This window comes from Schistocerca nitens, chromosome 2 (assembly GCF_023898315.1).
Source record: "Schistocerca nitens isolate TAMUIC-IGC-003100 chromosome 2, iqSchNite1.1, whole genome shotgun sequence".
NCBI classification, from domain to species: domain Eukaryota; kingdom Metazoa; phylum Arthropoda; class Insecta; order Orthoptera; family Acrididae; genus Schistocerca; species Schistocerca nitens.
This window is the reverse complement of record NC_064615.1, coordinates 641971809-641984333: the sequence shown is the minus strand read 5'-3', so window position 1 is coordinate 641984333 and position 12525 is coordinate 641971809.

Here is a 12525-nt window from a genome sequence, read left to right as displayed (position 1 = left end):
CTGAATTTTGAGTAACGTATATTTCTAATTTCATTGTAATTCTTTATGGACAGTAATGATGATCTGATCAGTGACTTTTACTGTGAAATCCAGTATATGACCTCCAACGCGAGAATAATGTACACAGCAGTGAACTCTCACAGACCTGTGTTTCAAAGAATACCTAGATATTGTAACTATAAAATTTGCCCAAGTGAATACGTTGATTGAGACTTTTAAAATTTACTGGACAATATATAAAAGCAAAGGTTGTCACAATGAACTGTGTATAAAAATAATCCCATTTAATGAACAGTGGTACCACGTCAAGTTTTGTGTGGCGATTTTTCTCCAAGATAGGACAATTGGTGACATTTCCCCATACATTACTGTGAGCGAACTGTGTGAAGTGCTTCATTCAGTGACCATAAACTGCAACCAGACAGAAAGTGATCACTGAATTTTGTGCTTTACTGTCACAAAACCGAAAACAAGTGTGATCAATAGGACAGAATCCGCCCGGGAACTACAAATTTGACCAACTTGTTAAAGACTATGTTTCGTGTGTGTAGCCGGGACATTGAGTCAACGTTCTTGCTTTGGCTTGAACATTTCCTCGCCAGCCGCCGCTAGCCTCGCCCCAACTATTGTTGAAAAGGTTTAAGCAGCGCTGAGCGGAGCCAACTAATGTTTGCCGAACCGTACGTAGAGAGACTTCGCGCGCAACGGCTATCAATCGCGCTCCGCGCTCTGTGAAGCGTTGTGGATGAAAGTCATTCGTCATTCCATCACGTGAAGATTTAAATAAAAGGCTGTTATGAAAGATAATCACAAAACATACACTACACACACAGTAAAGTTATAAAGTATACTTTGATTGAAATATGGTTAATTCACCGTAACACAAATTTCAATACAACTGTATTGTAAAATATTTCAGATTTTTCCTGTTATAATTTTTGATGTGTTGTGTAATCATAATCCAGAGTAATATTCTTTTCCGTACCAATATGACGTTAATAGCAAAAAAGATATATTTATTGTTCTGTGATCATGTAATCAATTGAGATTTGAGTTGAAATATTTAAGGATTCATAAAAATTATCAGCATAGTTGACCACCAGTTCAGTGAATTGACTTTAAATATTTACTACCTGGTGATATTCTATAAAAGCATAACTTCCAAATAGTGCAACCTAAAAGGTAGTGAACTCCAAAGTAAAAGGAATTTTACTGAACACTCAATAATACTGCAATATACAACTACTATTTGAAAATATCATAAAGTCCTGATTGTGATATAACTCGTAGACATGCGCAACCCTCGACTCACGGCGTTTTTTTTAATTTTTTAATTTTATTTTTTTTATTTATTTACGGTTTTGTTTGCCCGGACCCTCCCTCGAAATTTAACCACACAGTAGTCCAAATGTGAAGGTGCACATGTCAGTGATAGAAAGCCACTGGAAGCTAAACAATAAACATTGTAAAGGGAACGTAAACCCTATGATCAATTGAAATAACTGATACCTGTCTATGACTAATCAGAGGATTTATTGTTACCAAAATTGGACGGTAATTTCAAAATATTGTAAATAGTTTTCAAATTCCCGTCCGCGGGATGATGCAATATTGTGCCCTGCCCGCGACGTAATAACATACTATTTTCCTTTCCTATCGAAATATCAAGAGTTAAAGATATAATTTAACCACTGATTCGATGAACTACGCTGCAAGTCAGCGAATATGTACGCCCAGGATAATGAGAGCGGCGTAGCATTATCATCTGTATTTTGTTCTATATAAGAATGCGCGCTCTTCTTTAGTCGCGCGCTTTCCGACAGCATCTTACGCTATCAGACTCTTATTTTCTTCCGTTTTGTTCAAATGAACTGAAATTGTATTCCTGGTGGAAATTTGTTTAATTGTGCCATTATTATCGCCAATTTCGATTACTGATATGACTTTACTATGAATGCTTTTTTCTTTCGTTCCAGAGTCAGGCTAAGGTTATTGTAATTTCTAAGTATTTCGCCGGAATACGGCAAAAATTCTTTGTTATGTTCAAAACTGTAAGATTAATGCACGAGATGTCATATGTCTGTATAAAAAGCTTCTTTCGTTAAATAATAATTGTTTAATTTGGCATTCTGCTTTCATAGTAACGATCATCAATCCCCAGTTTATAAATGTTATAGATTTTGCTTTACTTCATTTTTTCTTACGTTGCTAACGCGAGGCAAGAAGACAGTAGCTTACCTGAGATTATAGAAACCCAAATTAAACGTTTTTCAGCACGCCACGAGTCTACCGACCTTCACTTCAAACAATAAGAAAGATAAAAAAACAGTAGGTTTAACTAAGGAGTGAAGTGATTTTCTTACGTAGTTGATAATATTGTGTGCATTTTATGACAAAAATTAATTTTCATTAGAGAGACTAAGAAAGTGGCCTGTGTGGGCGTGTGAAATATTTATGTTCATTTTACTTTTCATTTAGTAGATTTCCTTTTAATTAATTATTTGTAAGTTAGTAACAGTTATTATTATTACACACTGTTTAGTTTTTCCTAGTTATAATGACCTTGGGAAGTTTCTTTCCTTAGCTGCTACAGCATCAGTCAGTTGCTGCTTTGCCTCGTCTTTTGTCGTCTGGGTTACGCTTCCTCTAAGATTGGGGAATCTTTTCAATGTTTTTCGGAAAATAACTGAATGTTAACTCTGAGGTACTCGGTTTACCCAACTCAGCAGAATCAATTATGACATCTGTGATCACGGTTGTAGTGTTTGTTTCTGTCAGTAATAAATTGGTGGCATCGGGTATGGCAACAGACACTTGTGTTGAGTGCTACTCAGGTGTTTCTCGATTAACGTTCTCAACTGGTCCGTCTGTAGTATCGGCTGGAGCATACATCCAACCAGGGCAGACATTTGGGTTGAAATGGGTAATCCCTGTGCTACGGAACCCTTCTATGGGTATACGAAGAGTGGCAGCATTGATGAATGCTGCAACATACAATTTACCCAGCACGACCTGGATGACTCAGAAGTTAATTTTTAGTTTTAATAGAGTAGTATGTGCTTACAGGGGTCCTGAACTGACTTCCAACGGGTACAAGTGATTTTTTGTACGTACTGGAAAGCACAGCAAAATTACATTAACACATCTGAGCCAAGAAATTAGTCCTAGAATCTTTTCTTCTGATGGTCAGGCAAAATCAATACATAATTGGAATCATCTATCGATAATTTCCTTCTGCAGCCAACCAGATAATTGGTGTGCAACAATACTTCCAGGTAGTGTCTCGTCCAGGAGTTCTGGTTTTGTCTAGCGGTTCTGGCGCTGCAGTCCGGAACCGCGGGACTGCTACGGTCGCAGGTTCGAATCCTGCCTCGGGCATGGGTGTGTGTGTTGTCCTTAGGTTAGTTAGGTTTAAGTAGTTCTAAGTTCTAGGGGACTTATGACCTAAGATGTTGAGTCCCATAGTGCTCAGAGCCATTTGAACCATAGTTCTGGTTTTGCTCCTTCTCTAGGGAAAACATTACATTGTTGGCATGAAATCACCAGCAGCACTCATGCAAATTTCCGCAATGACGAGAACCCCTCGTTTAGCTGAGAAGAGACACCAACTTGCCTCTTTCCTTTAAGCGCCAAGCATCTGGCTGTTTTCTTGGACACAGTTACAATGCCCATTTCGTTGACGTTGCAGATCCTGTCTGGAGTTAGGTCGCGCTCATCATAGATCTGCTTTAGTAGCGAAAAGAAACAGAGCACAGCAGGCTGATTGAAACTCATACCACGACCCATAGACATGGGCTCAGGAGCATGGAAACTCACACGTGGATGACGTTTTAGACATGTATAAAACCAAGCACCATCTGTTTCTGTTTGCTGCAAGTGTGAGCAAGTCCATTTCTCTCAGCTAATTCATACGCTAGCCTGCAGAGTTCAGTAAGACTTGGGCCAAACAATCTATTTTCCATGGAAATGACATGGCCAATTAACTCTTCCCCTTGTGGAAGAGAGAATGTCGCCTTATATCGACCAAAACCTTTATCCGCACGTCTCTGCACAGATAGCAACCCATTGATTACTCTCGATACTATTGCTTGCAGACTACTACATGTAACTCCATATTCCTGCAGTGCCTTCAGATAACACATCTTGCCTTCTAAAACATCCTTAACGGCGAGGTTCATACTTTCCACACTCCATGAGTGTCGTTCAGTTGTTCTTGTGTGTTTTCATTTTAACAACCAATCAGAAAAATAAAATAAGAAAAAAATTGTTTCCATTGTACAGGACTAATCAAAATTAAGACGAATAAAAAAGACATTATTAGTTGGTTATGTGGGTCACAAACTAGTGCATCCTCCTATTTCTTTATGAATTAATCTGAATAGAAAGTAAGGCAATGTTCCACTTGCGGCCTGTGAAGTAATACTTGTAAGCACTTTCACATTTTCCCTAGAATTCAAATTTCTCAAAAAGAAGAAATAATTTTTGGTCTATTTAAATAATTATACACTTATTCATTTCTTTACGAACCAATACAAAATAAGAAAACACTATAATTTTCTTGACATATGCAGTAACGAACTTTTGCTATTATTTTCTTTACCTAGAATGGAAATAAAAATAAATAAAATCATAAGCCAAATGGAATAAAAAGTAAGAGAATGCTTTACTTGTAAATTGTGCAAGTCATGGAGTTTAGTTGGTTGAAATGGAACACTATCAAGTTCTGCCCAACCATGTAGTATCCAATTTTGGCAAATTTTGCATTGTAAAGCAAATATTCGCGGCGATGGCGACTATTCCAAGGTTATGAAACTATTATTTCGCACTAATAAAGGGCGATAATAGTGTATTATTAATAACAACTTACCTTCTCCCATTATTTAATATGAGTAGGTGGAAACAGCACTTAAGCTGGAGAAAATAATTTAATAAAACTTGCTAATTATTAAGTTTGAAGCACACAAGCCATTAAACAAAGGACAGCAAACATTTGCTCACTGGAGACTGATGATGTCATGGGAGGAAGTAGTAGAGTGCAAAAACCAGTAGACAACAACCGCGACTGGAGAGATAGGGAGGGTACTTGTTTTCAAACTAGCCTGTTTTGGCAAACTCTCCCCTTTCTATGAGGACTATTCCTTGTGAAACATACACAAAAAAAAACAGTAGCCATCACCTCACCAGATGACAAAATGGCCTTTGCCTTCTTCAATGAACGTTCGCCAGGCTTTATCCATTGTTTTGACTCTTGTGAGTAATTGTTGATCCAAATTTCAAGTCACAAACCGGCACTAAAAGTCTTGGGGATTGCAATCAAACATAGCCAGGCACTGTTTTGAAATATTCTGCTGGATGCACTTTTGGTCGACCATGAGCAATCGCACCACCCACTTCACACAGAGCTTCTTCACAGCCAATTCTCGATGAGGATACTACACACTCGCTCTGCTGATATTCCTACAGCCTCAGCAATCTCACGAACTATTATTCAGAGGTCTTGCTTCACGATATCGAGGATTTTGTCAATGGTTTCCTTTGTGACGACGTCAGTTGGACGGCTGGAGCGCACTACGACTTTGGTGCTTGTCCAATCACATTTAAATTCATTAATCCAAAAGTAAATGGTCTTCAATGTTGGTGCACAGTCCATGTAAACTTCATCCAGTTCTGTTTTGATTCGTGCAGCAGTCCAAACCTTCAAATCAAAATGTTTAATAACAGCACAAAACTCATTTTTCTCCATTTTCGATCGCAGTTGACACACTGACCAATTCAGATGACTGTCAACAATGAACTTATACTGTACATGTTGAAATTCTTTTTACAACCCTTGCAATAATCAAGCTTGCCAATTATGAAGGCACAACATTTTTGTTGTTCCATTCTTTCGTGGAAATTTACCAGACTTACCAAATCACACTACAATACTGTTGAAATGTAAGCCCAGGATGGCATGCCATGAAGGAAATAAAACAGGGCTTAGAATTCATCGATATACAGCTGTACTGTAAGGGTGCCACAAATGACAACCAAAGGGATCCTGATATGAAATGAAATGGCAATCCTGGTTGATGGGCCATAGGGCAGGCGACAGTCAGGTTGGTATCCTTCCACAGTCCTGGGCATCCTTAGACACGTCCTTGCTGGTTATCGGGGCTCAGTTCAATCTGGGGTTTATCACTTAAAGACAACTCTACTCCAGTTAATAACATTCCAGGACTTATGAGAAGTGAAGACGTGTCTGGACACGCCCTGGACTGCTGTGGGATACCAACCTGACTGTCACGGTTCGAAAATAAGGACTGATGATCTGGGATGCCATTTATTTCACAGCAGGACCCATTTGGTAGTCATCCATGACACCTTGACAGCACAGTGGTATGTCGATGATACTCCACCCATTTGTTACCCTCCCCGGCAAACCATTCTGATCTTCCATTTCAGCAAGAAAATACATCACTGTGAACGGGGAGAGTTTCTACTGCTTGTATTTGTGCATGCCAAACCCTACTTGGCCAGCAAGATCGCCAGATCTTTCGCCAATTTGAGAACGTTCGAAGTGTCATAGGCATGGTCCAACAACCAACTTGGGATTCAAATACTCTAGTGCAACAACTTGACAGAATTTGGCACAATATCCCTCAGGATAGCGTCCAACAGCTCTAACGATCCACACCAAACCGAATAACTGCCTTCATAAGGGTCGGAGGTGGACTGGTGTATTATTGGCTTGCTTAATTTGTGTAGCTCTTTCTCTTGAATAAATTATCTAATTTTTCTTTAACTGAGATCATTTGTTTGTTTGTACATGTACATCATATCTACTGATTTCCATTCCTTTCAGATAATTCCTTTGTGGTGCATCTTTTTTTTTTTTTTTTTTTTTTTTTTGTCTTACAGTGTATTAAAATTTCAGTATAAAGTGTACAAACAGTAATTGTTCTCCTTAAAAGAAATGAAAAGTTCATGGTGAATAAAGGCCAGAAAACCAGGAGAAGACGGTGAGAAAGTTTCGAGAAAAAATAAATTTCGAGACTAGTGCCTAAGTAATCCTACTTTTTAGATATGGGTAAGACATCTTCCTCATAATGGATTCAAATGTAGGTGTGCTGTATGTAATGTGGAAATGTTATGTGGAAAAAGTGAACTATTTAAGCATTGATTATTGTATTGTGTATTGAACTGGGGACCTACAAACGACGGAGAGGCTATGTCCCTGCCGTAGCCCTCAGTGTTTCACAACCCTGCAACAGGCTACAGCAGTCCACTCACCCCACCTCTGCCCCACACTGAACGCAGGGTTATTGTGCGGTTCAGCCCCCAGTGGACACCCCCCCCCCTCCCCAGGAATGTCTAATACCAGACGAGTGTAACCCCAAATGTTTGCGTGGTGGAGTAATTATAATGTACTCGTACGTGTATGTGGAATGTTCAAATATATGTGAATTTCTAAGGGACCAAACTGCTGAAGTCATTGGTCCCTAGACTTACACACTACTGAAACTAACTTATGCTAAGAACACACACACACACACCCATGCCTGAGGGAGGACTTGAACCTCTGACAGGAGGGGCTGTGCAATCCGTAACATGCTGCCCTACACTGTGTAGACACAGTGTTTGCACAGCAATCGCCGACATAGTGTAACTGAGGTGGAATAAGCGAAACGAGCTCGCATTCGCTGAGGCAGATGGAAAACCGCCTTAAAAACCACCCACAGGCTGGCCAGCACACCGGGCGGTTTCATGGTGGAGTGTGGCATGCCTTCCCGATCGGGAACCAGCGCGTTACACCGCGCGGCTGGCTGGGCAGGCAACTATACAAGCATACTCGAAGACAGAAACATATAAAGTTAGTCAAAACTTTTGTGGTTACACCGCCACAAATAGGGTGGCTGACTGACGTTCTCATCCAGAAGAGTGAAATGTCTGTTACTGGAACTACAGTTCAGTATGGAACATGTTACAAGTTGTACACATTGTATTGTGTTGTGTGCAAATAAATGCTTCATATCCGTATATCATGTTGGGTGTATTAAAAGTGTGTTCCCCAATCCTATATTTGGGAAAATACCTACATCAGAAGATCGTGTGTTCAAATCACCTCTCGGTCACCAGTATAGGTAGTTTCTCTCGTGTATGATACGGGGAACGTACCAATAATACACCAGATATTATAACTGTAACCTTGTAACAATTTATAGAGCAAACTGCCAATCCCAGCCACTGATATTCCACTCCTCTTTGTAAGAATGCTAGTCAACAATCCTGAGGCCCTGCTGAAAAGGAATATCTCCAAGCTTTTTATATGAACATTTTAAAACCTTTTAAAATAAAACAAACGTTATTAACATTCCACTTTTAATTCTTTCTTCGTATCTACATATTTGCAGCCCTATGCCGCAAGAGGGTTCCGAATTGTAGCATATAACATGGTGTTGTGTAACGTCTCTGTGTCGGTGTGTGAGAAGCAATGTGCTTTAATTGAGTTTAGGATTCAAAGAGTTCGTCCACTCATGGAGCACCCTCTCCTTCAGCATGACAATACAAGACCACACATGAGCACTACGACGACTGCAATAATCTGACACCTTGGGTTCAATGTCATGATCATGCTCCACACAGTCCCAACTTGGCACCACCCGGTTTTCATCCGTTTCCAAAACTTTAGGAACGCCTTCGAGTACTTCACTTTGATAGTGATGCAGCTGTGCAGAGGTTAGGTTGTGGCTCCAACAATGTCAAACCTTCTACAGCGACAGTATGACAAACTGGTGTCTCGTTGGGAGAAAAGCATTCATCAGCATGGTGACTATGTTGGGAAATAAATATAGATATGAAGAATAAATCTGTAGAATGTTAATAAAGTTTGTTTTATTGAAAAAGCTTTAAGAGATTTCACATACAAAATTCTTAGGAATTACTTTTCGGCACGCCCTTGTATTTGTGGCGGTGTGCCCATACTTTCACGATCAAGCCATCCGTAAGTAGATACATACGTAAACGGAAATAACCCATTAACAAATCAGTCAAAAAAGCACACCCCCTCCCCCAACCCCGGAACATAATGTTGCATTCCAAATTGTTGATCATTTAATCACCCTAGAGAATCATGTATTTTCTGATTCTAAAGTAGCTTGGAACATTTAAGTGAAAAGGCCGAAGTGCACAAACTTCATAAATGAAATTTTTGCTGAAGTAGAAACAATTGAATTTGTTGACATCAAAGATACGCTCTCTTAAGTGTTGTAGGATGAAAGCTCATAAATAAGCTTAGATAAATTGCTGTGTGTTGTGGTCAGGTATGTCTGTAGTTTCAGGTATGATTAGAACAGGACTTCTAGAATTCATCATGATCCAAATAACCAATATTGTAGGTATTTCGTGTGATGAAATCAATTTAATTGTTGGTATCGGAGATTCTTTCGTTCCTCTCCTTAAACATGAGGTAAATCATGTCATAATGTAATGCATTAGTCATTCAGCAGCCTTAGTAGGTAGTAAAGCTCGTGAGAATCTCCCTCATGCCGAAGAAAACGTTCTAAGAAATATATCTTCTTATTTATATTACCGTTCCAAGCGTTGTTGCATAATTAGTTGAGATCCAAGAGTTTATGAACATGGAAAAGAATAAGATACTTAAACGAGCAACTACAAGATGGCTAGCAATGCACCAATGCCTATGGTGCGTAGTAGGTAACTGGTCTGCATTACTGTGCTTTTTTAATGTAGCTGAATTTGAAGATAAACTAAAAAGTGCTGATTCAGTCTTGAGTGATCTAAATAGCCTTATCACCAAAGCTTAACACTTGTTTCTGAAATGTGCTTTTAATTTTCTCTTCGATGCTGTCTTCCAGAGTCAAAAGACTTATTCATTCCCTAGAAGAAAATTCTGTTAAACTTCTTACAGAAACATGTCAGAAATTTTTGTCAATAAGAGCAAACTACTATTTCCAAGTTGTCCTCAAAATTTTCTTCCCTTACGTTACATCTACATCTACATTTATACTCCGCAAGCCACCCAACGGTGTGTGGCGGAGGGCACTTTACGTGCCACTGTCATTACGTTCCTTTCCTGTTCCAGTCGCGTATGGTTCGCGGGAAGAACGACTGTCTGAAAGCCTCCGTGCGCGCTCGAATCTCTCTAATTTTACATTCGTGATCTCCTCGGGAGGTATAAGTAGGGGGAAGCAATGTATTCGATACCTCATCCAGAAACGCACCCTCTCGAAACTTGGACAGCAAGCTACACCGCGATGCAGAGCGCCTCTCTTGCAAAGTCTGCCACTTGAGTTTGCTAAACATCTCCGTAACGCTATCACGCTTACCAAATAACCCTGTGACGAAACGCGCCGCTCTTCTTTGGATCTTCTCTATCTCCTCCGTCAACCCTATCTGGTACGGATCCCATACTGATGAGCAATACTCAAGTATAGGTCGAACGAGTGTTTTGTAAGCCACCTCCTTTGTTGATGGACTACATTTTCTAAGGACTCTCCCAATGAATCTCAACCTGGTACCCGCCTTACCAACAATTAATTTTATATGATCATTCCACTTCAAATCGTTCCGCACGCATACTGCCAGATATTTTACAGAAGTAACTGCTACCAGTGTTTGTTCCGCTATCATATAATCATACAATATAGGATCCTTCTTTCAATGTATTCGCAATACATTACATTTGTCTATGTTAAGGGTCAGTTGCCACTCCCTGCACCAAGTGCCTATCCGCTGCAGATCTTCCTGCATTTCGCTACAATTCGCTAATGCTGCAACTTCTCTGTATACTACAGCATCATCCGCGAAAAGCGGCATGGAGCTTCAGACACTATCTACTAGGACATTTATATATATTGTGAAAAGCAATGGTCCTATAACACTCCCCTGTTGCACGCCAGAGGTTACTTTAACGTCTGTAGACGTCTTTCCATTGATAACAACATGCTGTGTTCTGTTTGCTAAAAACTCTTCAATGCAGCCACACAGCTGGTCTGATATTCCGTAGGCTCTTACTTTGTTTATCAGGCGACAGTGCGGAACTGTATCGAACGCCTTCCGCCTTCCGCTAGAGGACAAATGTAAGGATGTAGAGGCTTTTCTCACTAGGGGTAAGATAGATACTGCCTACAGGAAAATTAAAGAGACCTTTGGAGATAAGAGAACCACTTGTATGAACACCAAGAGCTCAGATGGAAACCCAGTTCTAAGCAAAGAAGGGAAAGCAGAAAGGTGGAAGGAGTATATAGAGAGTCCATACAAGGGCGATGTACTTGAGGGCAATATTATGGAAATGGAAGAGGATGTAGATGAAGATGAAATGGGAGATACGATACTGAGTGAAGAGTTTGACAGAGCACTGAAAGACCTGAGTCGAAACAAGGCCCCCGGAGTAGACAACATTCCATTGGAACTACTGACGGCCTTGGGAGAGCCAGTCCTGACAAAACTCTACCATCTGGTGAGCAAGATGTATGAAACAGGTGAAATACCCTCAGACTTCAAGAAGAATATAACAATTCCAATCCCAAAGAAAGCAGGTGTTGACAGATGTGAAAATTACCGGACAATCAGTTTAATAAGCCACAGCTGCAAAATACTAACACGAATTCTTTACAGACGAATGGAAAAACTAGTAGAAGCCGGCCTCGGGGAAGATCAGTTTGGATTCCGTAGAAATACTGGAACACGTGAGGCAATACTGACCTTACGACTTATCTTAGAAGAAAGAGTAAGGAAAGGCAAACCTACGTTTCTAGCATTTGTAGACTTAGAGAAAGCTTTTGACAATGTTGACTGGAATACTCTCTTTCAAATTCTAAAGGTGGTAGGGGTAAAATACAGGGAGCGAAAGGCTATCTACAATTTGTACAGAAACCAGATGGCAGTTATAAGAGTCGAGGGACATGAAAGGGAAGCAGCGGTTGGGAAGGGAGTAAGACAGGGTTGTAGCCTCTCCCCGATGTTATTCAATCTGTATATTGAGCAAGCAGTAAAGGAAACAAAAGAAAAATTCGGAGTAGGTATTAAAATCCATGGAGAAGAAATAAAAACTTTTAGGTTCGCCGATGACATTGTAATTCTGTCAGAGACAGCAAAGGACTTGGAAGAGCAGTTGAACGGAATGGATGGTGTCTTGAAGGGAGGATATAAGATGAACATCAACAAAAGCAAAACGAGGATAATGGAATGTAGTCGAATTAAGTCGGGTGATGTTGAGGGTATTAGATTAGGAAATGAGACACTTAAAGTTGTAAAGGAGTTTTGCTATTTGGGGAGCAAAATAACTGAGGATGGTCGAAGTAGAGAGGATATAAAATGTAGACTGGCAATGGCAAGGAAAGCGTCTCTGAAGAAGAGAAATTTGTTAACATCGAGTATAGATTTAAGTGTCAGGAAGTCATTTCTGAAAGTTTTTATATGGAGTGTAGCCATGTATGGAAGTGAAACATGGACGGTAAATAGTTTGGACAAGAAGAGAATAGAAGCTTTCGAAATGTGGTGCTACAGAAGAATGCTGAAGAT